The sequence below is a fragment of the Scyliorhinus torazame genome, chromosome 21, assembly GCF_047496885.1.
Source record: "Scyliorhinus torazame isolate Kashiwa2021f chromosome 21, sScyTor2.1, whole genome shotgun sequence".
In the NCBI taxonomy this organism is placed as follows: domain Eukaryota; kingdom Metazoa; phylum Chordata; class Chondrichthyes; order Carcharhiniformes; family Scyliorhinidae; genus Scyliorhinus; species Scyliorhinus torazame.
The window spans coordinates 52,789,277-52,803,680 of record NC_092727.1 but is presented as its reverse complement, the minus strand read 5'-3'; positions in this window follow the sequence as shown (position 1 = coordinate 52,803,680).

Genomic DNA, 14,404 nt, shown 5'->3' with positions numbered 1-14,404 from the left:
AGCCGTGATTGTCCAGTATTTTCAGTTTTTGTTTCAGTTTCCAGAATCCACAGTAATTTGTTTTTATTTAATTGCTTTAAATTGTTTGTGGGATCTGTAATTACATTTTAAAAACAAATGTTCTAAGAATTTTAGGAGTTTATACCGCTTATCATGAGATCAATTGCGATTTGTAGAAAATAATAAATTTTGGTCCATGTGACCAGTTGACGCCTGACCTGGAAGCAGCACCAAAAGGAAGGAAGTTAGTATGAAGGCCATGTGGCATAAGAAAAGAGAGACCAAGAGAAGAAAGAAGCTGAGAGTTAAAAAGATTTTGCAAAGCGCATCATAGTGTGGAAAATTGCAAAACTGTTTACAGAGCTGCTGCTGCCCGTGGAGAAGCGTCAAGTCCTTGAAAGAAAAGAACTGTAATTCCGCTTGGAAGAAATGCGTGGTTGAAACTTGAACCACGCAGATGGAGTGGACTGCTGTGAACTATTAATTAATTTTAAATTGCACTGATTTTGATTCATGTCAAAGTAATTATAAAAACTGAAATCCCGTCCAATAAATTTTTTGTTTGGGGGTTGTTTGGTAAATTTGTTTCTTTTGCGCTACAGATCCCCATGGGGATTGTAAGGGCGTTTTTCTTTTCATGTGTATATACATTTGGGTATTCTGTGAGTGTAAATTCAGGAGTGCATATGTTTGAGTGCTGTGTCGTTGATTATTCAGGTGTTTATTTTGGGCGTGTGTATATTTGGATATGTATATATTTGGGTGCTATATTAGTATATATTCAAATGTGTCCATGCTTGGGTGCTGTGTAAGTGTACATTTGGGTGTGGACTGGAATAATGCAAACGTGGTTCCATTGTTTAAAAAGGGATTGGAAAAATTGCCAAACAATTATAGGCCAGTTGGTCTAATGTCAGTAGTGGGAAATTACTAGAATCACTCCTGATAGATAGAATTAACTGTCACTTAGAAAGGCATGGACTAGTCAGGAATAGTCAGCATGGATTTGCTAAAGGAAGGTCTTGCCTCACAAATCTGATTGAATTATTTGAGGAAGTGCAAGAAAAGTTGATAAGGTAGTGGAGTGGATATGGTGTAGCTGGATTTTAGCAAGATGTTTGACAAAGTTTTACATGGCAGATTGGCCAAGAAAGTGAAAGCCCATGGGATAGAGGGCAATGTGGCAAAATGGATAAAAAGTTGGCTTAATAACAGGAAACAAAGGGTAATGATCGCTGGCTGCCCTTGTAATTGGAAAGTTGTTTCAAGTGGTGTTCCACAGGGCTCGGTGTTGGGACCCTTACTGTTTGTATTATATATTAATGATTTGGACGTGTACTTGGGGAGCATGATTGGGAAATTTGCAGATGACACAAAGATTGGCTGAGTGGTGGGCAGTGCAGAGGCTACAATCTCCAGAATTATATAGATGGATTGGTGGAGTGGGCGATAAAGTGGCAGATGGATTGTAACATAGCGAAGTGTGAGGTCATACATTTAGGGAGGTCAAACAGTTATAGGGAGTCATAATAAATGGGAATATACTAAGAGGGGTAGATGAAGTGAGAAATCTTGGTGTACCAGTACACAGGTCCCTGAAGACAGCAGTCCAAGTAGACAGCATTGTTAAGAAAGCATATTGAATGCTCGCCTTCATTGGCAGAGGTATAGAATATAAAGTAACAATATAATGTTGGAATTGTCTAAGACACTGGTGAGGCCTCATTGGAGTATTGTGTGCTATTCTGGTCACATTACAGGAAGGACATAATTGCTCTGGAGAGAGTGCAGAGGAGGTTTACAAGAATGTTGCCAGGGCTAGAAAAGGGTAGCTATGAAGAGAGATTGGATCTGTTGGGGGTTATTTACCGAGGAACAAAGAAGGCTGAGGGGTGACTTAATTGAGTTGTACAAAATTATGATGGGAAGAGATAAATTGTTTCCCGTGGCGGAGAATTCTGGAACCAGGGGACATAGATTCAAGATAAGAGGCAGAAGGTGTAGAGGGGACATGAGGAAGAATCTTTTTACTCAAGAGGGTAGTGGGTGTTTGAAATTCTCTACCGAGTTTGTGTTGGAGGCAGAGACCCTAAACCCTTTCTCAAAAGTACCTGGACCTGTACCTTTAGTGCTCTAAGCTACACGGCTATGGGCCAGGTGCAGGAAGGTGGGATTAGAAAGAGCACCTGTATGTCCTCAGGCTGGCATGAGCAAGATGGGCCGGATGGCTTCCTTCTGCGCTGTAACTTTTCTATGATTCTATGAGTAGCTTTGGTGCTCAGCCCTTTGAGGTAAGAGAAGATTCATCTCTTAGTTCCTTGAAACAGTTGATAGAATATAGAATGAAGGCTACAGTAGAGAAAATGGGTTTCAGCTTAAATTCCAGAGCCAAGAAGGCAGGGATCATTTAAAAACTGGCTCGGCACTTGAAGCTCAGGAAAGAAAAAAATGCTAGTACTGCCAGTACTCAATTAGAACTTATGGACATCATTTAGAAAAAGAAACAAAACAGCCAGACTTTGAAAGAGAAATAAAATAAATGAGTTTGAAAGAGAAAGAGAAACTTTAGAAAGGAAGAAATTAGAATTCAAAAGAGAAAAAACCCAAAGTAGATGAATGTATGTGGGCGGTGAAAGGTGAAGATGACTTGGAGTCAACCCCGCTTATTTATGGTTTGGCACAGAATATACACTTGGTCCATGAATTTTGTGAGGAAGGGCTCCGCCGGCGAGATGCCGGCGCCCGGGGGTTTCCCGATGGGGTGGGGCTGCCCCATATTGGTAAACCCCATTGACCGGCTGGCATAACGGAGAATCCCGCCGGCGGGTTAGGGCAGAAATGTGGCGTGGCGGGGTGGAGAATCCAGCCCGTTAGATTTTTCACTCTGTAGGTATCAATGGATCTGGGGAGAGGGTGAAAGTGGAGTTGAGGCAAAAGATCAATCATGATCATATAGAATGGTGGATCAAGTTACATATGAACAAAGAACAAAGAAAAGTACAGCACAGGAACAGGCTCTTCGGCCCTCCAAGCCCGTGCCGACCATGCTGCCCGACTAAACCACAATCGTCTGCACTCCCTGGGTCCGTATCCCTCTATTTCCATCCTATTCATTCATGTATTTGTCATGATGCCCCTTAAATGTCACTATTGTCCCTGCTTCCACCATCTCCTCCGGCAGCGAGTTCCAGGCACCCACTAACCTCTGTGTAAAAAAATTGCCTCGTGCATCTACTCTAAACCTTGCCCCTTGCACCTTAAACCTATGCCCCCAAATACTGTATGGTCTACAGTATTCCTGCTCTTATTTTTTACATTCTTGCATGAATGTAGCTTTTGGTGTATACACTTGGATGCCGCATGAGTGTATATCCAGGTATATATGTTTGCCTGCTATGATTGTATTGAGAGCATACAACTATAAATACGTTGGGTTTCCTTCTGTATCTGTTAAGACAATTAATGAGTTGTAAAAGCCTTGGCACAGTCTTATCTATCGGGTCATTTATGAAAAAGCCAGTTGCTGCAGGGCTTTGAATGTGAATCACTGCCAACAGGCAAAGCCTTGCACATACAGCCTGTTAACAGGAGAATCACATTTCTTGAATTTTTAACTGCTGTGTTATAATTTGGCAGATTTGGCGATCTTGAAATGTGATATTGTGTAGTCATTCATTCTCCAGACTCAACAAAATAAATCACCTAAGATAGGTGAATCCAAACTGTAAAAGGTAGGAATCCTGTTGTAAGTCACTAATTCACTATACTCAATCCAGGAGAAACCCCTGTTGGAATTCACTGTATTGGGTACAGGTAGAAATTTCTTTGGAATGCACTATTTCCTGCTAGAATTCCAAGGGGCAGAACGGTAGCACAAATGGATAGCACTGTGGCTTCACAGCGCCAGGATCCCAGGTTCGATTCCCCGCTGGGTCACTGTCTGTGCGGAGTTTGCATGTTCTCCCCGTGTCTGCATGGGTTTCCTCCGGGTGCTCCGGTTTCCTCCCACAGTCCAAAGATGTGCAGGTCAGGTGGATTGGTCATGATAAATTGCCCTTAGTGACCATAAAAGGTTAGGAGGGGTTATTGGGTTACAATGGGTCGGTGCAGACTCGATGGGCCGAATGGCCTCCTTCTGCACTGTATGTTCTATGTTATAAATACTAATTCACTACATTTGGCCCATACATAAGGATGATTGTTTAATGCAAATTAACATTAATACAGGCTACTGAATTCTGTTGTTTGGCACACCAGCAAAAAGACAAGCCATCCAGCTAATTGTCACAGATTTCTAATGCAAAAATGTTTAGCATTGAATTAGATTCTGTTGTATTTTATGTTATCTTGTAAGAGGCTTGATTTTCTTGATCCATATTTGATTGAACTTTTTGAGGAGGTGACCAGGTGTGCAGATGAGGGTAGTCCAGCTGATGTAATTTATATGAATTTCAGCAAAGCCTTTAACAAGGTCCCACATGGGAGACTTATAAAGAAGGCAAATGCACATGGATTCAAAATTGGCTCAGTTGTAGGAGACGGAGGGTGATGACAGACAGCTGCTTTAGTGACTGGAAGCCAGTGTCCAGTGGTGTACTACAGGGATCTGTGCTGAGTCCCCTATTATTTGCCATTTATATAAGCAACGTAGATGACTATGTGGAGGGTAGGATCATTAACTTTGCGGATGACATAAAGATTGGCCGGGTGATTAACAGTGAGGTTGACTGTCTTGGGTTACAGGAAGATATAGACGGGATGGTCAAATTGCCAGGTGGAATTTAACCCTGAAAAGTGTGAGGTGATACATTTTGGAAGGAGAAATTTGACAAGGAAGTGTTCAATGAACGCATGACACTAGGAGGTTCCGAGGAACAAAAGGACCTTGAAGTGTTTGTCCATAGATCTCTGAAGGCAGGTTAATAGGGTGGTGAAAAAGGCATATGGGACACTTCCCTTTATCAATCGAGGCATACATCACAAAAGCAGCAAGGCCAGGTTGGAGTTGTATAAAACTTTGGTGAGGCCGGAGCTGGAGTACTGTGTGCAATTCTGATTGCCACATTGTAGGAAGGATGTGATTGCATTGGAGGGGGTGTGGAGGTGATTCACCAGGATGTCACCTGAGATGGAACATTTAAGTTATGAAGAGAGGTTTAGATAGGCTTGGGTTATTTTAGTTCGAGAAGAGATGACTGAGGGGCGACCTGATCGAGGTGTACAAGATTATGAGGGCCATAGACAGGGTGGATAGGGAGCAGCTGTTCACCTGAGTTGAAGAGTCAGTAATGAGGGGATGCAAGTTCAAGGTGAGGGGCAACAGGTTTAGGAACGATGTGAGGAAAAATGTTTTTACCCAGAGGGTGGTGACGGCCTGGAATGCACTTCCTGGGAGGCTGGTAGAGGTGGGCTGCCTCACATCATAGAACATAGAACTGTACAGCACAGTACAGGCCCTTCGGCCCATGATGTTGTGCCGAACTAGTCTGAAACTAAGATCAAATCAACCTACTCCCAATCATTCTAGTACACTCCATATGCCTATCCAATATCCGCTTGAAATTTCCTAAAGTGTCCGACTCCACTACCATAGCTGGGAGTGCGTTCCATGCCCCATCCACTCTCTGAGTAAAGAACCTACCTCTGACATCCCTCCTATATCTTCCACCATGAACCTTATAGTTATGCCCCCTTGTAACAGCTACATCCACCCGAGGAAAATATCGCTGAACGTCCACTCTATCTACCCCTCTCATCATCTTATACACCTCAATTTAGTCACCTCCTATCGTCCTTCGCTCAAATGAGAAAAGCCCTAGCTCTCTCAACCTTTCCTCATAAGACCTACCCTCCAATCCAGGCAGCATCCTGGTAAATCTCCTTTGCACCCTTTCCAATGCTTCCGCATCCTTCCTATAATGAGGTGACCAGAACTGCACACAATACTCCAAATGTGGTTTAACCAAGGTCTTGTACAGATGCAGCATAACCTCACGGCTCTTAAACTCAATCCCCCTGTTAATAAATGCTAACACACTATAGGCTTTCTTCACGGCTCTATCCACATGGGTGGCAACTTTCAGAGATCTATGGACATGAACTCCAAGATCTCTCTGTTTCTCCACATTCTTCAGAACCCTGCCTTTAACCCTGTAATCCGCATTTGTTCCACCAAAATGAATCACCTCACACTTATCAGGGTTAAACTCCATCTGTCACTTTTCAGCCCAGCTCTGCATCCTATCAATGTCTCTTTGCAGCCTACAATCACCCTCCACATTATCCACTACTCCACCAATCTTGGTGTCATCAGCAAATTTACTAACCCAACCTTCAACTCCATCATCCAAGTCATTGATAAAAATCACAAATAGCAGAGGACCCAGCACTGATCCCTGCGATACACCGCTGGTGACTGGGCTCCAGGATGAAAATTTACCATCTACCACCACCCTCTGTCTTCTATGTGATAGCAATTACTGATCAAATCAGCCAAATTTTCCTCTATGCCATGCCTCCTTACTTTCTGCATGAGCCGACCATGGGGCACCTTATCAAACGCCTTACTAAAATCCATGTATACGACATCAACTGTTCTACCTTCATCTATGTACTTAGTTATCTCCTTAAAGAATACAATCAAACTTGTGAGGCAAGACTTATCCCTCACAAATCCGCGCTATCCTGGATTAAGCTGTTTCTTTCTAAATGGTCATAAATCCTATCCCTCAGGACACTTTCCAATAATTTACCAAAGACCGAAGTGAGACTAACCGGCCGTTAATTCCCAGGGTTATACCTATTCCCTTTCTTGAACAAGGGGGCAACATTCTCCTCTCTCCAGTCTTCTGGCACTATTCCTATAGACAGTGAGGACATAAAGATCAAAGCCAAAGACTCTGCAATCTCATCCCTCGCCTCCGAAAGAATCCTAGGATATATCCCATCAGGCCCAGGGGACTTATCTATCCTCAGGCTTCTCAAAATTTCTAACACATCTTCCTTCCGAATATCTACCTCCTCCAGCCTACCAGCCTGTATCGCACTACCTCCTCAACCACATGGCCCCTCTCCTTTGTGAACACTGAAGAAAAGTATTCATTTAGGGCCACTCCTATATCTTCAGACTCGATGCACACGTTCCCACTACTGGCCTTGACCGGCCCTAACTTCACCTTGGTCATTCTTTTATTCCTCACATAAGTGTAAAAAGCCTTGGGGTTTTCCTTGATCCTACCCGCCAAGGACTTCTCATGCCCCCTCCTGGCTCTCATAAGCCCTTTCTTGAGCTCCTTCCTAGCTATCTTGTATCCCTCAAGTGCCCTAACTGAACCTTGTTTTTTCATCCTTATATAAGCCCCCTTCTTCTTCTTGACAAGACATTCAATCTCTTTTGTAAACCACGGTTCCCTCACTCGACCATTTCCTCCCTGCCTGACAGGGACATACATATCAAGGACACGCAGTATTTTCTCCTTGAACAAGCTCCACATCTCAATTGTGCCTATCCCTGACAGTTCCTGTTTCCATCTTATGCTCCCCAATTCTTGCCTAATTGCATCGTAATTACCTTTCCCCCAGTTATAAACCTTGCCCTGCCGCATGTTCCTATCCCTCTCCATTGCTATAGTGAAAGTCACTGAATTGTGGTCACTATCTCCAAAGTGCTCTCCCACAACCAAATCTAACGCTTGGCCCGGTTCATTACCCAGTACTGTAGCCATCTGGGATGGCCACGTCCCAATTACAAAATGGACACTTGCAAAGAATGCAGGGAAAATTGGACAATACTAAGAAACAAGCAGGTGCAAGCTCTGTCTGTTGATTAGAGCCTTAAACTCTCAGACAGGACAGAAACTACCAAGCAATCTACATACTAATGAGCCATCTCCGGGGACAAAAGGGAAACATTTAGATACACAATGTTAGGGTAGACTCCCCGGCGCCAGAAGAGGTTAAGACAAAGCAGACTAACAGTCACCAGGACACGCCCAGCGATCAGGGAACCACCCCTCTACTGGAGGAAAATCGATACGACTGATTGAGAAAGACCCAATTAGTTGAGGCCAAGTTCAAGGGCCGCCCAAAAGCGCGCGTAGCCCTTTTTAGTATAAAAGGTATTGCCCAAGGGAGGATCTTCCTCCTTTGGCTTTGGCTCTCACCGAAGAGAGAGACCAGCCTAGCAGCTACGGCAGACCAAGTAAGTTCCAAGTCAATGCACGCTACGAGATAGATGCTCCTAGTTGCTACCCTGTAAACAGCTCACCCAGCAGCCTCAGAACCGAGCAACGGCCATTGTTCCTCTGACTGAGTGGGCACCCGAAGCTAAGTATAGGCTTTAGTAATAGTGGTAGTTTAGTTTGTAGAGGTTATGCATGAGTAGATTTGACTGTGTGTAAATAAATGAGCATTGCTTTTGAACTTACTAACAGGTGTATCGAGTCATTGATCAGTATTCGGTTCTGAACCTTGTGGCGGTGTCGAAAGATACCTGGCGACTCTTGAGCAAACGTGATTAAACAGAGCCAAATTAAGAGCCAATCAAACAGAGCAACAGTACCAAATCCAATGTGGCCCCGCCTCTTGTCGGTCTATCCACATATTGTGTGAGGAAACCCTCCTGCACACACTGGATAAAAACAGCCCCATCCAAACTATTCGAATTATAGTGGTTCCAAACAATATTTGGAAAGTTAAAGTCACCCATGACAACTACACTGTGACTACCGCACCTATCCAAAATCTGCATTGCAATCTTTTCCTCCACATCTCTGTTACTGTTTGGGGGCATATAGAAAACTCCTAACAAAGTGACCGCTCCTTTCCTATTTCTAACTACAGCCCACACTACCTCAGTAGACAGATCCTCCTCAAACTGCCTTTCTGCAGCCATTATACTATCCTTGATTAACAATGCGACTCCTCCACCTCTTTTACCACCTTCCCTAATCTTACTGAAACATCTAACCCCGGAACCTCCAACAACCATTCCTGCCCCTGTTCTATCCACGTCTCCGTAATGGCCACAACATCGTAGTCCCAGGTACCAATCCATGCTTCAAGCTCATCAACCTTATTCCTGATGCTCCTCGCATTGAAGTAGACACACTTCAAAGCACCTTCATGCCTGCAGGTCCACTCTTGTGACCTTGGTACGTTCCTCAGTACTGCACTACCCTCAACTTCCTGAACTCCAGCAACGCTATCTCCTGGACTACAAATCAGTTTCCCATCCCCCTGCCAAATTAGTTTAAACCCCCCCGAAGAGCTGTAGCAAATTTCCCTCCCAGGATATTGGTGCCCCTCTGGTTCAGGTGTAAGCCGTCCTGTTTGTACAGGTCCCACCTTCCCCAGAATGTGCTCCAATTATCCAAGTAACTGAAACCCTTCCTCCTACATCATCCCTGTAGCCACATGTTTAACTACACTCTCTCCCTGTTCCTCACCTCCTTTAAAAAGCATCTGGATAAACACTTGGCATGCCATAACATTCAAGGCTATGGGCCAAATGCTGGCAAGTGGGATTAGACAGGTAGGGCAAGTGTTTTCTGTGTGTTGGTGTAGACATGATGGGCCAAAGGGCGTCTTCTGCACTGTCTTTTCTGTGATTCTGTGATATTAATGACCTTGACTTGTTTGGACAGGGCATGTTTTCAAAATTTGCAGATGACACAAAACTTGGAAATACTGTAAACTGTGAGGAGGATAGTGATAGACTTCAAGAGGACATAAAGAGGATGGTGGAAAAGCATACAAATGACAGATGAAATTTAATTAAGAGAAATGTAAAATAATATATTTTGGTAGGGAGAATGAGAGGCAATATAAAATAAAGGATACAATTCTAAAGGGGGTGCAGGAGCAGAGGTACTTGGCCGCATATGTGTGCAAATTGTTGAAGAAGGCAGGGAAAGCTGAGAAAGTGGTCAAATAGGAATAGAAGATCATGGGTTTGAAATATTAGATGAAAGAACAGACTCAAAAACAACTTCTTCCCCGCTGTTACCAGACTCCTAAACCACCCTCTTGTGGGCTGACCTCATAAACACTATACCACTGTGTGCTTCACCCGATTCTGGTATTTATGTCGTTACATTGTGTACCTTGTGTTGCCCTATTATGTATTTTCTTTTCTTTTCTATTCATGTACTTAATGATCTGTTGAGCTGCTCGCAGAAAAATACTTTTCACTGTACCTCGGTACACGTGACAATAAACAAATAAATCCAAATCCAAGAGTACCAAAATACTGAATTTATGATGAACATTTATAACACACTGGTCTGTCCGGAACAGCAGTGTTGTGTCCAATTCTGGGCACCGCATTTTACGAAGGATATGAAGGCTTCACAGAGGGTGGAGAGGTGATTGAAGTGGATGATGGACTTCAGTTACATAGATAGATAGAAGCTAGGGTTTCTGTCCTTAGAGAAGAGAAGGTTGAGAGATAATTTGATAAAAGTGTTCAAAATCATGAGAGGTCTAGGCAGAGTAAATAAGAGAGAAACTCTTCCTAATAGTGAGGGAGTCAAGAAACAGAACATACAGATGCAAGAGGTTCGGAAAAGAACCAAAGGCTCTTGAGAAAATGATTTTTTATGCAGCGAGTGGAGAGTGGTACAGGATTAATTGCTCTTGCAGAAATGAGGTGATGAATCATATGGCCTCCTTCTGTGCTGTTCCTTCTAGATTCAATGTCGCACAATAACTCAATCAGTATGAAATGGATAGATTTACAAATGCAAGATTCAATGATATGCACATATGGCTTTCAATTCAGAACCTTCTACTGAAGCAGAATTAATGAATTGCTGTTTAAAGTGTCTAGATCCTAGCTCACAGGCATCAAATTAATTTCTTTTTTTTAACAAACAATTGTATTGAGGTATTTTAGGCATATAGAAAAAGTGACATTGTACAGTACAAAAAAAAAGAAGTCAAAGCACAAATTAAACATAGTGCAAACCACGGCTCTGTTCATGCAAGGACCTGCCTCAATATCCCCCTACTCTACTCCACTCTACCCTAGCCCCCCCCCCCCCCTCCCCCGCTGATGCTTACTCCTCTGCGAAGAAGTCAATAAATGGCTGCCACCTTCGGGCGAACACTAGTAGCGAACCTCTCAAGGCGAACTTGACTTTCTCTAGGCCAAGAAAGCTCGCCATATCCGATAGCCATACCTCAGCACTCGGGGGCTTTGAGTCCCTCCATGCTAACAGTATTCGTCGCCGGGCTACCAGGGAAGCAAAGGCCAGAACGTTGACCACTCTCTCTTCCTGCACTCCCGGGTCCTCCGAAACTCCAAAGATTGCCACCTCAGGGCTCATTACCACCCCAGATTTCAATACCCGGGACATGACATCTGCGAATCCCTGCCAATACCCCCTGAGTTTTGGGCATGACCAGAGCATGTGTACATGGTTAGCCAGCCCTCCGGAGCATCTAGCACACTTGCCCTCCAGCCCGAAGAATTTGCTCATCCGGGCCACCGTCATGTGGGCCCGGTGCACAATCTTAAACTGGATCAGGCTGAGCCTGGCACATGTTGCGGTTGTGTTTACTCTGCTCAGGGCTTCTGCCCAGACACGGTCCTCCATCTCCCCCCCCGCCCCTCTCCCGAGCTCCTCTTCCCACTTATGCTTCAGGTCCTCGGCCTGCGTATCCTCAGCTCCTATTAGTTCCTTGTAGACGTCTGAGACTCTACCCTCTCCCACCTCTCCCCCAGAAACTACCCTGTCCTGCCTCCCCTTCGTTGGGAGACGTGGGAAGGACGGCATCAGTCTGCGTACAAAATCCCGCACCTGTAAGTATGTAAAGTCATTCCCTCTCGCCAGCCCAAACTTCTCCTCCAGCGCCCTCATGCTCAGAAAGCTCCCTCCCAGGAACAGATCCCCCATCCTCACAATCCCCGCCCTCCTCCACAGTCGATACTCGCCCCCCCCCCCCCGTCCATGTTCCTCAGGGCAATTCGGTGGTCGCCGCAGATTGAGGTCCACACCAATGTTCTTTCCTACCCTACATGACTCCTCCACTGGCCCCAGATCCGAAGAGCCGCCACCACTATCGGGCTGGTGGAGTACTGTGCCAACGGAAGCGGCGGAGGTGCCGTGACCAGGGCTGCTAAGCTAGTGCCCCTACACGAAGCAGCCTCCATCTGCTCCCAAACTGACCCTGCAGCCACCATCCATTTCCTTATCATCGCTATGTTGGCCGCCCAGTAATAGTTGCTGAAGTTCGGCAAGGCCAGCCCCCCTTCTCCTTTGTTCCTTTCAAGCATCACCCTCTTCACCCGCCCATACAAATCCCAGAATAATTTTATTCAGCCTCTTAAAGAAGGACCGCAGGATAAAGATGGGGAGACACTGAAAAACAAACACGAACCGCGGGAGAATCGTCATCTTAACAGTCTACACCCTCCCCGCCAATGACAGCGGGAGCGCATCCCACCTCCGGACCCAATCTGTTCCACCAGTCGGGACAGGTTGAGCTTATGCAACTTACTCCAGTCCCGTGCCACCTGAATTCCTAAATATCGGAAACTCTCCCCCACTAGCCTGAACAGCAGTCCCTTCAGCCTACTCGCCTGAATTACAAACAACTCGCTCTTAGCCATGTTCAGTTTGTATTCAGAGTACCGGCCAAATTCCCTCAGGGTTGTCATAATACCGTCCATTCCCACCATTGGGTCCGATACATATAACAGCAGATCGTCTGTGTATAACGAGACTCTATGCTCCACTACCCCCCGGTCCAGCCCTTTCAAGCCCCTAGAAGCTCTCAGTGCAATTGCCAGCTACTCTATGGCCAGCGCAAACAGCAGTGGGGAGAGAAGGCAGCCCTGTCTTGTCCCACAGTGCAGTCTAAAGTAGTCCAATGTCTTCCTGTTCATCCTTACACTCGCCTCCGGGGCCTGATACAATAGCCTAACCCAGTCGATGAACCCCGCCCCGAACCCGAACTGTCCTAGTACCTCCCACAGATAATCCCACTCGACCCGGTCAAAAGCCTTTTCAGCATCCATGACTCCCACTATCTCTACCTCTCTACTCTCCGGGGGCATCATAATCACGTTGAGCAGCCTTCTTAGGTTGGCCACCAGCTGCCTCCCCTTTACAAACCCGGTTTGGTCCTCCACAATTACATCCGGTAGACAGTCCTCAATTCTAGTCGGCAAAATCTTGGCCAGTAACTTGGCGTCTACGTTGATCAAAGAGATTGGCCTGTGTGACCCACAAGCCTCCGGGTCCTTATTCCGTTTCAGAATGAGTGAGATGGTGGCCCGCGACATCGTCGGGGGCAAACTCGCTCTGTCTCTTGCCTCGTTAATGACCCTGACCAGCACCGGCCCCACTATTCCGGCAAATGTTTTGTAAAACTCCACCGGATATCCGTCTGGCCCCGGGGCTTTACCCGACTGCATGACCTTCAAGCCCCACAAAATCTCTCCGATCCTGACCAGGGCCCCCAGTCCATCCACCAACACCCTCTCCACTCTTGGGAAGGTCAGTCCGTCCAGGAATCGCCTCATCCCCCTGTTGCTCTCTTTGGTTGGCTCTGAATATGGCAATATGGTCGCCTTCCTTAATTCTAATTACGTTTGCTCTAGAGTCGTTAGGTATCTTTTGATACCGCCACAAGGTTCAAAACTGAATACTGATCAAAGACTCGATACACCAGTTAGTTAGTTCAAAGTAAATGCTTATTTATTTACACACAGTTAAATATACTCATGCACAAAACTCTACAGACTAAACTATCACTACTGCTAAAGCCTATACTTAGCTTCGGGTGCCCACTCAGTCAGAGGAACAATGGCCGTTGTTTGGTTCTGAGGCTGCTGGGGTCGAACTGGTACAGGGGAACAGCTAAGGTTGTCTGTCTGGTAGCGTGCGTTGACCTTGGACTTACTTGCTTCTGGTGCAGCTGGTGGACAGGTCTCTCCTCGGTGAGAGCCGGGTCCAAGAGAGTGATTCTCTCTTGGGGGCTCCTTCTTATACCCAAAGAGGCTTTGCGCTCTTTTGGGGAGGCCTTGAACCTGGCCCCAGTCAATTGGGATGTTACTCAATCATTCCTATTGATTTCATCCAATAAAGGGGTGGGTGCCCTGATGACTGGGCGTGTCCTAGGTGGCCGTTGGCCTGCTTTGTTTCGGTCTCCTCTGGCGCTGGGGTGACTGCCTTAGTATCAGTTACTCAAATGTAACTCTTTTGTTCCCGGAGATGGGCCATTAGTATCCTAATGGGCCTACAGTTTTGGTCTTGTCTGGGAGCTGCGGCTCCAATTTACAGACAAGTTCTGAACCTGTTTGTTTTTTCAGCATTGTCCATTTTTACTGCAATCTTTGCAAAGTGTCCATTTTGTAATCGAGAAGTGGCCATCCTAGCTGGCTACACACCCTCCTTGT